Source organism: Amphiura filiformis, chromosome 20 (genome assembly GCF_039555335.1).
Source record: "Amphiura filiformis chromosome 20, Afil_fr2py, whole genome shotgun sequence".
Lineage (NCBI taxonomy): Eukaryota > Metazoa > Echinodermata > Ophiuroidea > Amphilepidida > Amphiuridae > Amphiura > Amphiura filiformis.
The window spans coordinates 52,737,818-52,754,696 of NC_092647.1; positions in this window are offsets into that span (position 1 = coordinate 52,737,818).

The following is a 16,879-nucleotide window of genomic DNA, read 5'->3' on the forward strand; positions in this document are numbered from 1 at the left end:
ATAGGTCATCATATACAAAATGCATGCATGGACCTATTTATCAAATTTCTAACCTCAAGAAAAAAACTGCTGCATCAAGGAAAAATTCTTACCAGAAGAAAAAAGCTTATGCACTGAAATGTATTTCCAGAATTTTAGAAATTATGTGAAAGCTTTCTCCTTCATATAATAAGCCATAAAAATAGCTATTTTGGTGAGATGAGGCTAAATAAAGTAATTGAAACTTTATATATTCATGCATTTAATACTACTAAACATGCTATACATATGTCCGATTTCACCCCTAATTCTCTTTTGGGGGTTGGGCAAGGGTGTTAGGATTGGTTGGGTTTGTATATTTATAGTAAGGTTGTGAGATGGGTTAAAGTTTGTGTAAGGCCAGGAAAAACATGTTATTCAAATTTATGCTATAATTACTTGACCATTAGTACACCCCCCCCCCCGCATGGGGCCCTCTCCCACATACCGAAGAGGGGGTGTCAAAATTTTATGAATCATCGTTTTTTATATTGTGCATTAAATATATCAATTTCAGCCATGTAGGCCATGTTGTTAGGCAAAGAAAAAACTTTTTTAGGCTTTTTGAGCCCCTGGACCCCAATCGTTAAGGGTGAGCGACAAGGCGCTCGCGAATTTCACAGAAAATTTAAAGCAACATAGTTGGAGTTCCCAGACAGGAAATATTTTTCCTATGCCCTGCTTAAAATTACAACAATTTTAGAAATAAAGTAAAGGAGCAAAAAGCAGAAAAATGTTCAACAAAAATATTTGAAAATCTCCAAAAATCGGTAAAGATGGGACGATACATGGTATTTATTTCTAACGCATGTGAGACTGAGTACAGGGAATAGAAAGAGAGAGTCAGCAAACTTTGATTGCAATAGATGCAAGGCTTGCACCAATCCAATATTCTCATTTTTACACTGGTTTCTGCTCTAATGTTCCTATCAATCCTCATTCATACATTATGTTTTGAAGGATCCAACTGTGTGAAAATATTGGATCCAAAACATAATAATGATAAAATTGGATGCTTTACGCCTAATATTTATTGGTCTTGCTATGAGTTGTAAAATATTGGACTTAACTATGTCTCGTCCAATATTTTAAAACTCATAACTCGACCAATAAATACATGTATAGGCTCAATCAATCCAATTTTATATCTTGTACAAATGTATCAAAGCAGACACTCAGAAAAGCAGTTCAAGAAAAGTACACAGAGTGCATTGATTGTGTCAGGGTTGGCGCGATTTAAATCAATTGATTTAAATCACGATTTAAATCAAATTGAAATCAAATGATTTTTTTAAATAAATTTAAATCAACTTTTTCAGTTTTTACCGTTTTTGATAAATTTAAGTTAATTTCTATCTTGAATTGCCTGTTTTACTTCATTTGTAATGTTTCTACACCTTTTGGATACAATTAAATGCCTCTATACTTTGATCAGCTCTTAATAGGCGGGGACTCATAACATTGTGGATTGATATAGAACGGCGTATCACAGCTGGGCGCAGCAGTTACGCGAACGGCGCTTTGCGTGAAGACGCATGCTTTTGTGGATTTACGTGTGCGTTAGTTGGAACTTTATTGACTCGCGCAGTAACAAAAACCGAATAATTCCCGCCTATTAAGAGCTGATCATAGTATGTCATTTTATCTATTGCTAAAAAATCATTTTCAAGGTGCAGAATTCAACAGGTTTTTTCCCATGATTTTACCAAATTATTTCTTTGAAATTTTCACATCTGAAAACATATTTTGATTTTTTGTAAATACCTGATAAGATTGTGCATATGTCTAGCATTTCACTGGTCTCTTTAGACTTTATCATGGGGTATAGCAGTTCTTGGGATAAAAAAAAATCAAAAAAATCAATTTAAATTTAAAAAAATCCGATTTATATCAAATAAATCAATTTTTTTATTTTTCCTCGTATGAAATAGGTTGCGTATTAGTTTTTGCTGGAGAAATTGTACAAAATAATGCACTTGTACTAGGGTGACCACAATGCTACATGTAGGCTATTGTGTCGATACCCCTGCCTACATACACAAATGTACATGGTGGAAATGTAGCAGAATCTGCAGCAGTTGGAAAACTAGAGAGCATTTTGAATTCCATATATTTTGTCTCGTAGTAACTTCTGTGCAAACCCAACTACCTAATTAGAAAATATTCTGCTCATAATGAAGGTGAATATAGCATTTTTGTATGGTCACGCATAAAACAGTTACGCACAAAATCATTTTTGTCATCAAATAAAACTATTTTCCCAAAGATGTACAATTATGCTATATTGAGTTTTACAATCTAGACCCCCAGAGCAAAATCCTGTGCAAAAATCAGACAATTTGGTTGTGTGGTTTAGGATCGAGAAGGCCTTTGATACAGTATATATAACAGCGTCCTCAATAGTGAAAATCACACATATTTACCGTTTAGTCCTGGCAAAATAGATATTTTTGTGATTTAATATGTATGTTTGAAGGTGCAAAATTAACAATAAGGCACGGTTATACCGCCACGTTCAGCAAGTCATCATCACAGCACAAACAAGCCACGTTCAGCAAGTCATCATCACAGCACAAACAATTAAACCCTGCTCCGAGTTTGATTGACAGATCTATGACATCGGACGCGATTTAGTCTTTTTATCTTTCATTGAAGTGAAATTGCAGATTGAAACTCTTTATTATTGTATATAATCAATATCATTGTTGATACAGCCTATCACAGATCAGAATTTAAATGGGGTTTTTAAATTTATACAAAAGAAAAGTCATATAATTATAAAATAATGAAGTTGCGTTCTTCGTGTAAAAGTGTGCTCAATCCTATGACGGAGAACATGTACAAAAACTAAAAGAAACAAATTATTCCATGTTGATTCACTACAGTCTGTTTCGCCCAAGGCATAAATGCAATTAACTCTAAAGTTAAATTTGTTCTACATTTCTCTCATGAGGAGCCTTTGGGCGAAACAGAGTAGTGAATCAACATGGAATAATTTGTTTCTTTTAATTTTATGTAAAATAATAAATACATGCACATATTAAAGGGGCACTTCGTGATCCACAGCCTCATCCCCCCACTTTTCTCAAAAAAAGTTGAGATTTTTATATCACTGGAAACCTCTGGCTACATGTTTATGTACAAAATATTTCTTGCAGATTAATTCGTTTAGCAAAGATATCGCGAAATTTGAATTTCGTTCTGGTGCACCAGAACGAAATTACAACGCATTGTCTATGGAGCAGTGTAATACACATAATCATGCATAACTTCATGACGCATAAAATCGGAATCAACTGAAATTTTGGGAATAGGTTTTTTCGTGGATATCTAATGAAAATGACATAAATAGAGGATGCTAAGATCACGAAATACTCCTTTAAAGACTTGCATGCTACTGCTAGAGTCTGGCTGCAGTGACAGACTATTCATGTGTCATCAAACACAAGCTCCTACATTGACATCATGTACAATTTTGTAAAATAAATTATAAGCACACACAATCACATGTTCATTGGCTGTGCAGCGCATGCAAGCATGCTGTACTGTGCACGCATACTCACGTTCATAAACTATAAAGCTTCCAGGAAAACGGTATATTATCCCCTCATATTTAGGAATCCAATCCATTCTCCACATCTCCGATCAGTTAAGAATTATACACATGAGAGAAACATTCTTTTAATTCACGAATTTTAGCAATAACACTGCCAAATCCACATCCCAACCTTACACGAAGAAGGCTTGTTTTGACATTGACACATCTCAAATGAGCAATCCAGAATTTGACCCCGGTACAAAAGTTGCCAGTTCGTTGGTATTTAGTTATAGTGTTGCCACAGTGGCGCCGTGGTGGCGCCATTAATGTTATTGCATGGATTCAGAAGCTCAGACTTTCAGGAAGGGGATTGTTGCGAAGCCAACAAATGGGTTAGTTGGTTTTAGAAAGTCGAAAGGGGGAAAGCGATTTTGGGCACATACCAAGCTCTAAAATTCATGTAACGGATCTGTTGCGCCCGGGACATCTCTGCACCAGAATGATCTAGTCCGTTGTCCAATTATTGTGCACACTCTGGTTTGAGTTTTAGGTCTACATTTAGCATAAAACTCTCATTTGTAATATTAATTATTTTGTGTACAATAATAGAGTTTCACAATATAAATTGTACAATTACATATTACATCCTAAACAATACAAGATAAACAGAAAATTAGATGTCAAATCTCCATTTACGAAAATGGCAAAAGAGTTTGTTTTTCTTCTTTCCAATTTGAGGAGTTAGGCCTATTAGAATTTGTTCATAGCAGTCTGCATCTTTACATTTAATGAAACTTTATCAAGTACTTAATAAAAGAAATTATTGAAGGAATTTGATTCCTGAATCTGATGTCACAAATCACCCTTTTCACTAAAAATAAGACATAGATTAATCAACCTATCCCAGGCCCGGCCCGTACGCAGGATTTTGATGGGGTGCTGATTTTGAAAAAGTGAACCTTTTTCCCAAGGGGGGGGCAATTTTGTGAAAAGCGGACTTTCTTTCCAAAATTTGGACATTTTTTGACGAAAAACCCGTAAAAAACCTTAGATTAGATTCCCTGCGTACGGGTTAGATTAGATACTTCCGATTAGATTCTTTAAGACGAAACTAAAACGAATAAAGTTTTGAAAATTTACTTCGGACCATACTTTAAATTCATCCCACATTATCTTCACAGCATGATTACATTTGGGTAGTGTGATTGCACAACTTTGTGTATCCAATTTTGTGCTGCCTTTTTGTGATTTGTTGTTGATCAACTTAATTGTTATTGTTTGTTAAAATGAATAAAAATTTATAAACATTGAAATATTTTTTTTTTTAAACGTTTGGAAAGTTTTTTCAAGCAACATCTCAAATTATTTGTGACATGTTCATACCAACTTTGAGAAATTTGCACAAAAAATGGTCAAAAATGCTAAATTTTCAACAACAAAAAATCATTAAAAAAACCTAATTTTTGCCCAAATTTCAAATATTTTTGGTGAGGTTGGTCAAAATTTTAAAAAAAGAAAAGAAAAATTAGCATTTTTGCCCAAATTTGACCTCTTCATCTATTATCTACAGCTGATATAGCATGTACTTCAATAGCTATCTACTACTAGATACTGATAGCATGCTACTTACTTCATCTTCATCAGCTATCTACTGCTGATAGCATACTACTTCATCTGCTATACTGTTGATAGCATACTACTTCATCTGCTATCTACTTCTGATAGCATACTACTTCATCTGATATCTACTGCGGATGGCATCATACTACTTCATCTGCTATCGCTATTGCTACTGCTTCATCTGCTACCGTAAAATGGGGTAACTTCGGTCAGCGGGGTACTTTGGTCGGTCTTTTTTTTTTTTAAATGGTCAATATTGTTTTTAGTCATATTTGGTGTCAATTTGTTAAGAAATATGTCCAATTTCCTCGAAATTTACGAAAAAAATCTTGACTAAAAATGAGAATTTTTATAAAAATCAATATTTGTGAGCAAGCTTGATTAGCCTAATTTTGCAAAGGGTCAAATGTCACAAAAAACAACAACTTGTCCATATACAGCGAAGATCAATTTTTTTCTTCATGGAATGTAATACTCTGACCAAAGTTGCCACAAATGCGGGGTAACTTTGGTATGGCTATTTTTAACCCCTAGGGCACCCTTACAAAATTATTTAAAAAATCTTTTTCAACTTCAAGGTGTAGAAGGGAACCCTAATGTCATAAAAAAGAGTAAATTATAAATATAATTGGTTTTGTTTGGAAGCAGTGGTTTAAAAACTCTGAAAAGTGCCCAAAGTTACCCCATTTTACGGTACTTCATCTATATACAATCTACTGCTGATAGCAAACTACTTCACCTGCTACCTGCTGCTGATAGCATCATATTACTTCATCTGCTATCGCTACTGCTGATAGCATACTACTTCATCTACAATCTACTGCTGGTATAGAAAGTACTTCATCTGCTATCTATTGCTGATAGCAAACTACTGCACCTGCTACCTGCTGCTGATTGCATACCACTTCATCAACCATCTACTGCTGACAGCATAACATCTGTTATCTACTCTGATATCATGTACTTCACCTGCTCTCTACTGCTGATAGCATACTACTTCATTAGCTATCTACTGCTGATAGCACACTACTTCATCAGCTGCTGATAGCATACGGTACTAATACAACTGCTATCTACTGCTGATAGCACATTATTTCATCTGATATCTACTGCTGATAGCATGTACTTCATCAGCTATCTACTGCTGATAGCATATACTACTTCATTTGCTTTCTACTGCTGATAGCATACTAATTCATCTGCTATCTACTGCTGATAGCATACTGCTTCATCTGCTATCTACTGTTGACAGCACACTACTTCATCTGCTCTCTATCGCTGATACCATACTACTTCATCTGCTACCTGCTGCTGATAGCATACTACTTCATCCGCTACCTACTGCTGATAGCATACTATTACAACTCCCATCTACTGCTGATAGCACATTACTGCACACTACTTCATCTACTATCTACTGCTGATAGCACACTACTTCATCTGCTATATATTGCTGATAGCATACTACTTCATCAACTATCTACTGCTGATAGCATACTATTACATCTGCTATCTATTGCTGATAGCATGTACTTCACATGCTTTCCACTGCTGATAGCATTTCATCAGCAATCTACTGCTGATAGCACACTACTGATAGCACCGCTGTCTATTGCTGATAGAATACTATTACAACTGCTATCTACTGCTAATAGCACATTGTTTCATCTGTTATCTACTGCTGATAGCATACTACCTCCTCTCACTATCTACTGCTGATAGCATACTACTTCATCTGCTATGTTGCTGCTGATAGCACACTACTTCATCTGCTATCTACTGCTGATAGCATCCTACTTCATCAGCTATCTACTGCTGATAGATATACTATTACATCAGCTATCTACGTACCGCTGATAGCATACTTCTTCATCAGCTAATAAATACTGCTGATAGCATATTACTTCATCTACTATCTGATAGCACACTACTTCATCTGTATCTACTGCTGATATAACATACTACTTCATCTGCTATCTACTGCTAATAGCACACTACTTCATCTGCTTTTTACTGCTGATAGCATACTAATTCATCTGCTATCTACTACTGATAGCATACTACTTTATTTGCTATCTACCGTTGATAGCATATTACTTCATCTGCTATCTATTGCTGATAGCATACTACTTCAATTGCTATCTACTGCTGATAGTATACTACTCCATCTGCTTTTACTGCTGATAGCATACTAATTCATCTGCTATCTACTACTGATAGCATACTACTTTATTTGCTATCTACCGTTGATAGCATATTACTTCATATGCTATCTATTGCTGATAGCATACTACTTCATCTGCTACCTGCTGCTGACATGATGCAGTCATGTCTACAGTAGAATTCACCACGACCTTTGCATACTATTACAACTGCCATCTACTGTTGATAGCACATTATTGCATCTGCTATATACTGCTGATAGCATACTACTTCATCTGCTATCTACTGCTGATAGCATGTACTTCATCAAATACCTACTGCTGATAGCATACCGTACTACTTCATCTGCTATCTACTGCTGATAGCATACTATTACATCTGCTACCTGCCGTTGCTAGCATACTACTTCATCAGCTAATAAACACTGCTGATTGCATATTGCTTCATCTGCTATCTACTGCTGATAGCATACTACTTCATCTGCTATCTACTGCTGATAGCACACTACTTCATCTGCTATCTACTGCTGATAGCACACTATTACAACTGCCATCTACTGTTGATAGCATCTGCCGTTTTGAATGAGGCAGCGGATTGGGATTTGACAATTGACTCAAGAAGGTAATTCCACAATGTAGGTGCATATGGATAAAATAAGTTTATGGTAAGAGAAAGTCTACAGCGCAGCTGTTTAGGTTCCGGAGATTGGGTCTGGGGTGAGGTTTGCATGTACTTCATCAGATACCTACTGCTGATAACATACTACTTCATCTGCTATCTACTGCTGATAGCACACTACTTCATCTGCTATCTACTGCTGATAGCATAGCCTACTATTACATCTGCTATCTACCGTTGATAGCATACTACACACACTACAATAGGTAGTCAAAAATGACCCTAAAGTAGTCATTTTTGACCCCATGGCAGGGTCAACTATGCACCAAACCCATTGAAGTCATTTTTGACCCGGAGATGAAGTCAAATGATTTGACCCCAATTGTAGTTTAAAATGACTACATTTAGGGTCAAAAAATGATTTGACCCCTAACAGAGTCATTTGAAAAATAACCCTATTAGTGTCAAAAAATGACTATATCCGGGGGTCATAATTAGAAAATTATCCCTAAAGTACATGTAGTTGAAATGACTACATTTGGGGGTCCCGGTTTGAAAATGACCCCGGAACGTGGGTCAAAAAATGACTATATTGGGGGTCATTTAAATATGACCCTTTTAGGAGTCAATTTAATATGATGTCAACAACTGAAAATGACCCCTATGGTGGTCAAATTTGACTCATCCGGGTTATTTCAAATTGACCCCCTAAATTAGTCAAAATTTTGACTGATTGCATATTACTTCATCTGCTATCTACTGCTGATAGCACACTACTTCATCTGTTATCTATTGCTGATATAGCATACTGTAGTTTTATTCTTAGATTTGACTGTATATTGTAGACTTAAGTTTACTGGTATTTTTATGCTGTACTTTGGTTTTTAGTTTGTTAAGCGCCTTGAGACCCTCTGGGTTAAGGGCGCTATATAAGAGCCTGTTATTATTATTATTATTATTACTTCATCTCCTATCTACTGCTGATATAGCACACTACTTCATCTGTATCCACTGCTGATATAGCGTACTATTTCATCTGCTATCTACTGCTGAAAGCACACTTCTGCATCTGCTTTCTACTGCTGATAGCATTCTACTTCATCTGCTATCTACTGTTGATAGCATACTATTACATTGGCTATCTACTGCTGATAGCATACTACTTCATCTGATATCTACTGCTGATAGCAGACTATTACAACTGCCATCTACAGGTGATAGCACATTATTTCAACTGCTATCTACTGCTGATAGCATGTACTTCATCAGATATCTACTGCTGATAGCATACTACTTCATCAGCTATCTACTACTGATAGCATACTACTTCATCTGCTATCTACTGCTGATAACATACTACTACATCCGCTATCTACCGTTGATAGCATACTACTTCATCAGCTAAAAAATACCGCTGATTGCATATTACTTCATCTGCTATCTACTGCTGATAGCACACTACTTCATCCGCTATCTACTGCTGATAGCATACTATTACAACTGCCATCTACTGTCAATAGCACATTATTTCATCTGCTATCTACTGCTGATAGCATACTTCTTCATCTGCTATCTACTGCTGATAGCATACTTCTTCATCTGCTATCTACTGTTGATAGCATGTACTTCATCAAATATCTACTGCTGATAGCACACTACTTCATCTGCTATTTACTGCTGATAGCATACTTCTTCATCTGCTATCTACTGTTGATAGCATGTACTTCATCAAATATCTACTGCTGATAGCACACTACTTCATCTGCTATCTACTGCTGATAGCACACTACTTCATCTGTTATCTATTGCTGATATAGCATACTACTTCATCTCCTATCTACTGCTGATATATCATACTAATTCATCTGTATCCACTGCTGATATAGCATACTACTTCATCTGCTATCTACTGCTGATAACATACTACTTCATCTGCTATCTACTGCTGATAGCATACTATTACATCTGCTATCTACCGTTGATAGAATACTACTTCAACAGCTAATAAATACTGCTGATTGCATATTACTTCATCTGCTATCTACTGCTGATAGCACACTACTTCATTTTAATCTCCTATCTACTGCTGATATAGCACACTACTTCATCTGTATCCACTGCTGATATAGCGTACTACTTCATCTGCTATCTACTGCTGAAAGCACACTTCTGCATCTGCTTTCTACTGCTGATAGCATTCTACTTCATCTGCTATCTACTGCTGATAGCATACTATTACATTGGCTATCTACTGCTGATAGCATACTTCTTCATCTGATATCTACTGCTGATAGCATACTACTTCATCTGATATCTACTGCTGATAGCAGACTATTACAACTGCCATCTACTGGTGATAGCACGTTATTTCAACTGCTATCTACTGCTGATAGCATGTACTTCATCAGATATCTACTGCTGATAGCATACTACTTCATCAGCTATCTACTGCTGATAGCATACTACTTCATCTGCTATCTACTGCTGATAACATACTACTACATCCGCTATCTACCGTTGATAGCATACTACTTCATCAGCTAAAAAATACTGCCGATTGCATATTACTTCATCTGCTATCTACTGCTGATAGCACACTACTTCATCCGCTATCTACTGCTGATAGCATACTATTACAACTGCCATCTACTGTCAATAGCACATTATTTCATCTGCTATCTACTGCTGATAGCATACTTCTTCATCTGCTATCTACTGCTGATAGCATACTTCTTCATCTGCTATCTACTGTTGATAGCATGTACTTCATCAGATATCTACTGCTGATAGCACACTACTTCATCTGTTATCTATTGCTGATATAGCATACTACTTCATCTCCTATCTACTGCTGATATAGCACACTACTTCATCTGTATCCACTGCTGATATAGCGTACTACTTCATCTGCTATCTACTGCTGAAAGCACACTTCTGCATCTGCTTTCTACTGCTGATAGCATTCTACTTCATCTGCTATCTACTGCTGATAGCATACTATTACATTGGCTATCTACTGCTGATAGCATACTACTTCATCTGATATCTACTGCTGATAGCAGACTATTACAACTGCCATCTACTGGTGATAGCACATTATTTCAACTGCTATCTACTGCTGATAGCATGTACTTCATCAGATATCTACTGCTGATAGCATACTACTTCATCAGCTATCTACTGCTGATAGCGTACTACTTCATCTGCTATCTACTGCTGATAACATACTACTACATCCGCTATCTACCGTTGATAGCATACTACTTCATCAGCTAAAAATACTGCTGATTGCATATTACTTCATCTGCTATCTACTGCTGATAGCACACTACTTCATCCGCTATCTACTGCTGATAGCATACTATTACAACTGCCATCTACTGTCAATAGCACATTATTTCATCTGCTATCTATTGCTGATAGCATACTTCTTCATCTGCTATCTACTGCTGATAGCATACTTCTTCATCTGCTATCTACTGTTGATAGCATGTACTTCATCAAATATCTACTGCTGATAGCACACTACTTCATCTGCTATTTACTGCTGATAGCATACTACTTCATCAGCTAATAAATACTGCTGATTGCATATTACTTCATCTGCTATCTACTGCTGATAGCACACTACTTCATCTGTTATCTATTGCTGATATATACTACTTCATCTCCTATCTACTGCTGATATATCACACTAATTCATCTGTATCCACTGCTGATATAGCATACTACTTCATCTGCTATCTACTGCTGATAACATACTACTTCATCTGCTATCTACTGCTGATAGCATACTATTACATCTGCTATCTACCGTTGATAGCATACTACTTCATCAGCTAATAAATACTGCTGATTGCATATTACTTCATCTGCTATCTACTGCTGATAGCACACTACTTCATTTTAATCTCCTATCTACTGCTGATATAGCACACTACTTCATCTGTATCCACTGCTGATATAGCGTACTACTTCATCTGCTATCTACTGCTGAAAGCACACTTCTAGCTTCTGCATCTGCTTTCTACTGTTGATAGCATTCTACTTCATCTGCTATCTACTGCTGATAGCATACTATTACATTGGCAATCTACTGCTGATAGCATACTACTTCATCTGATATCTACTGCTGATAGCAGACTATTACAACTGCCATCTACTGGTGATAGCACATTATTTCAACTGCTATCTACTGCTGATAGCATGTACTTCATCAGATATCTACTGCTGATAGCATACTACTTCATCAGCTATCTACTGCTGATAGCATACTACTTCATCTGCTATCTACTGCTGATAACATACTACTACATCCGCTATCTACCGTTGAAAGCATACTACTTCATCAGCTAAAAAATACTGCTGATTGCATATTACTTCATCTGCTATCTACTGCTGATAGCACACTACTTCATCCGCTATCTACTGCTGATAGCATACTATTACAACTGCCATCTACTGTCAATAGCACATTATTTCATCTGCTATCTACTGCTGATAGCATACTTCTTCATCTGCTATCTACTGCTGATAGCATACTTCTTCATCTGCTATCTACTGTTGATAGCATGTACTTCATCAGATATCTACTGCTGATAGCACACTACTTCATCTGCTATCTACTGCTGATAGCATACTACTTCATTTGCTATCTACTGCTGATAGCATACTATTACATCTGATATCTACCGTTGATATCATACTACTTCATCAGCTAATAAATACTGCCGATTGCATATTACTTCATCTGCTATCTACTGCTGATAGCACACTACTTCATATGTTATCTATTGCTGATAGCATACTACTTCATCGCCTATCTACTGCTGATATAGCACACTACTTCGTCTGTATCCACTGCTGATATAACGTACTACTGCTATCTGCTGCTGATAGCATACTATTACATTGGTTATCTACTGCTGATAGCACACTACTTCATCCGCTATCTACTGCTGATACTATTACAACTGCCATCTACTGATGATAGCACATTATTTCATCTGCTATCTACTGCTGATAGCATGTACTTCATCAGATATCTACTGCTGATAGCATACTACTTCATCTGCTATCTACTGCTGATAGCACACTACTTCATCTGCTCTTTACTGCTGATAGCATACTACTTCATCAGCTATCAACTGCTGATAGCATACTATTACATCTGCTATATACCGTTGATAGCATACTATTTCATCAGCTAATAAATGCTGCTGATAGCATATTACTTCATCTGCTATTTACTGCTGATAGCACACTACTAAGCTTCATCTGTTATCTATTGCTGATATACATTGTAGCATACTATATATGCCGCATATAACGTACTACTGCTATCTGCTGCTGATAGCATACTATTACATTGGTTATCTACTGCTGATAGCATACTACTTCATCCGCTATCTACTGCTGATACTATTACAACTGCCATCTACTGATGATAGCACATTATTTCATCTGCTATCTACTGCTGATAGCATGTACTTCATCAGATATCTACTGCTGATAGCATACTACTTCATCTGCTATCTACTGCTGATAGCACACTACTTCATCTGCTTTCTACTGCTGATAGCATTCTACTTCATCTGACATCTACTATACTGCTGATAGCATATACCACTTCATAAGTGAGACTCTGTTGACCATTCTGGGGGACCCCAAAGGGATCCCCTGGGAATCGACATTTTTTTTGCGAAAATTGAGGTAAAATCGCAAAACAAAATAGCAACTTTATAATCACACCGAAGACTTGATGCAAGATTGTTGTCTTCACGTGTTGACCCGGGATGATGACCTGTCAAAATTCAATGGTCCTTTGTCTTGCAGAATAAGCAAAGGAAACTGTTAGTTGAACTTATTTTAAAAATAGTATTGAAGAATCAAGGTATTTAATACAAAATCTCGGCTCGCAAAAAATTGCTTACCCTCCCTCCTTTCGGCTCGCCAAAAATGTCTTGCCCCCCTCCCCCTTGGCTCTATGATATTTTGTTTGCTACCTTGGTTTATAATTGTTTGCTATGATTTGGTTAATTTTTATGCTTGCTATCCACTTGTAACTAGATTCAATTATTTGCTGTATATATTTTTTGTTGTTTGTTCCTGATGAGGAAGGGCAGTTTATCAGTAACAGTGTAGCCTACACCATCATGGATTACATACTGCATTAGTTTTTATCTTGTCTTTGTCTTGTTCCCCACACCAAGTTGGTATACCTGGCTCGAATCTTTCTAACCCTTAACCCTAATCCTAACCCATAACCTAACCCTAATCTTAACCATAACCATAACATTTAACCTTAACCTTAACCTCATTTACTATTGGGGAATGTTTAATGAAGCATCCATGGACCGGACTAAAGAGATCACACAACTCAATCAGGTCCCGCCTATGACTAAAAAGATAACAGCCATGTGTTTCCATTCGCTGAACATACCTGGTTGATTTTAATGAAAAAGGAAGTTTGGAATGAAGGCTGATGTGCCTAATTTTTGGTGCTCTGAGGATGTTTTTCTCACTATCTGAGCATAAAAAGATGAAAAATATTACAATTCTGAAATTTTAGGAAGATTTTTCAAATGACGTCGTATAATTTTTATTTGCCTCTCCTTTTCAAGTTTCAAGACATCAGATCATACTGGCAATTTCAACTTTATTTGATAGTATTTTACTCTAAATTCTTTATTTTGTGAACGGGTCTTGAACTTTTTTTATAAAGAGTTATGACGCAGATCGTGATCACGTCAATCATTTCATTTGTCAGCTATCTATCAAAATATATAAAGGATAATTCAATGAAATAGAACAATAACCCATTGTCCAAAGTTCCGCCCTAATCCGAGGATAAAAATCATCTATCAATACGCCCTACTTGAATTTTTTTTTAATTACTCTGGTATGACCCAAAACATCCCCCTTGAACTAAGGTATACTGAAATAAATATCACTCTCGAGTTAATTGTTTAAATCACTTAAAGTTCAATATTAACTCGATGGGATCACTTTACTATTTACAGGTGGTAACTTGAGAAGTAAGAATGTGTCCGTGATTTTGCTACAGACATGACAGAAGCTAACATATTCAGTTTGGTCAATATCATTATTATGTATCGAATCCAGTAAATTTTCTTCAAAATATATCTCAGAATTTCACGATTTCGCATTACATGGCTGTATTTGTCCCGAGTACTGATATACGAGGGATACAGTTATATGTGACGTGTCATGTCAAAAGGAGACACTTTTGGGCAGGTTATCAATTTTGAGGTTTTTACATATCTTAAATATAGCTCCACAACGCCGTCAATGAAATTGGCCATTTCTAAGCGAAGATATTGAGTTCGTATAAGTTATGGTACTATTATACAATTGGAAATTGAGATATCGGCCTTTAAAATATTATTGACAATGTTGAGAGTACGAATTACCTTGAAAAATGTCTCAAAAAATACAAGATGCCAGTTATATTCCGGACATTAATAACATCACAACAAACCCAAATTGTGAAAAAATCAACCCCTGGCAGATTTTTGGCTATTTCTCCATTTACGATCCTGCCCAAAGGTGTCTCCTTTTGACATGACATGTCACATATTAAAAAATAGAGGGGACTGGGGATTGAAGGTGAAACTGTCTAAGGGGTCCTATCCTGTATTGATATGAGCTAGGAGGGGACACTTTTGATGAGATAAAACGACGTGCATGCTTTTATTTACTACAATTTGATCTTCATTTACAGATAGTAATCTTCAATATCAACTACTTTTTGTTCACATTTTAAAAATTGAACACACCAGTCTCACTGTGTCTAAAATTCAAAATTTGGTCTCATCTTTAAAAAAAATATGATGGATAGATAGGGCCTAATGTTACTGTAATTGTTTTTAAAACATTTGTCAACACTAAAAAATACCGTTAGTTGGCAACCTTTTGAGGCAACATTTGAAAATGCACTTCTATGGTTCAGACCCTTTAAGAGCCATAAGATTTCCGTGATACATCGGACAACGGACGAATTTCACGGAATCAGAGGTAGAAAACGGAAAACAGGATTTCATGTAGTTGGAAAAATCAATTTTAGATATTTGAAAAATAAGTGAATAAAATACAAAGGAAAAAATCAAAACATATGTGTGTCTGTTGCTGTTTTCAATAAAATAAACGTGTAAAAATCGCGGTAAAGTTGGTAATATATCTTTATTCAATTAGGTTTAACTATTGGTGGTTTTTAATTATGTTAACTTATTGGTATTATATGTTTACTTTTAACCTTAATTTTTATTGTATTATTATTATTGTTTTATTGTAAAGGGCTAGAACAAAAGCCTGTTTCTTCTTATTATTAAACTTCCAAAACACGGAAAGCCACATCAGAAAAAACACGGAAAATGACATATTTACAAAACGGAAATCTTATGGCTCTACCCAGCAAACACGACATCATTCGCAAAAGGTTATAAAAGGTTGTCAGAAAACGTTTAAATGTCGGGTTATATAAAGGGTACATTAATGGTATAAAACGTTTTCATAACATTAAATAACATTTTTTGGTCATTTACTGCACAGCACACACAAATGTTTTACAGAAAACATTTAAATGTTGGGTTATATAAAGGGTATAAAAACGTTTTAATAGCATTCCAAAATTGTTTTTGAAAACTTGGTAAAAATCATTCTAAACAGAATGTTATTTTGGGGTTGAAAAAATATTTTGCAAAAAATGTGTTCCCAAAATATTTACAATAACGTTTTTAAAATGTTTTCACGACCTTTATATAACCCGACATTTAAATGTTATTAAAACGTTTTGAAAAAAACATTTTAAGAACATTTCTGTTTTGCTGGGTGCAAATATTTTAACATAATGTTATTTAAGTGTTGACAAAATATTTGGCCAAAAATGTTTGCAAAAATAGT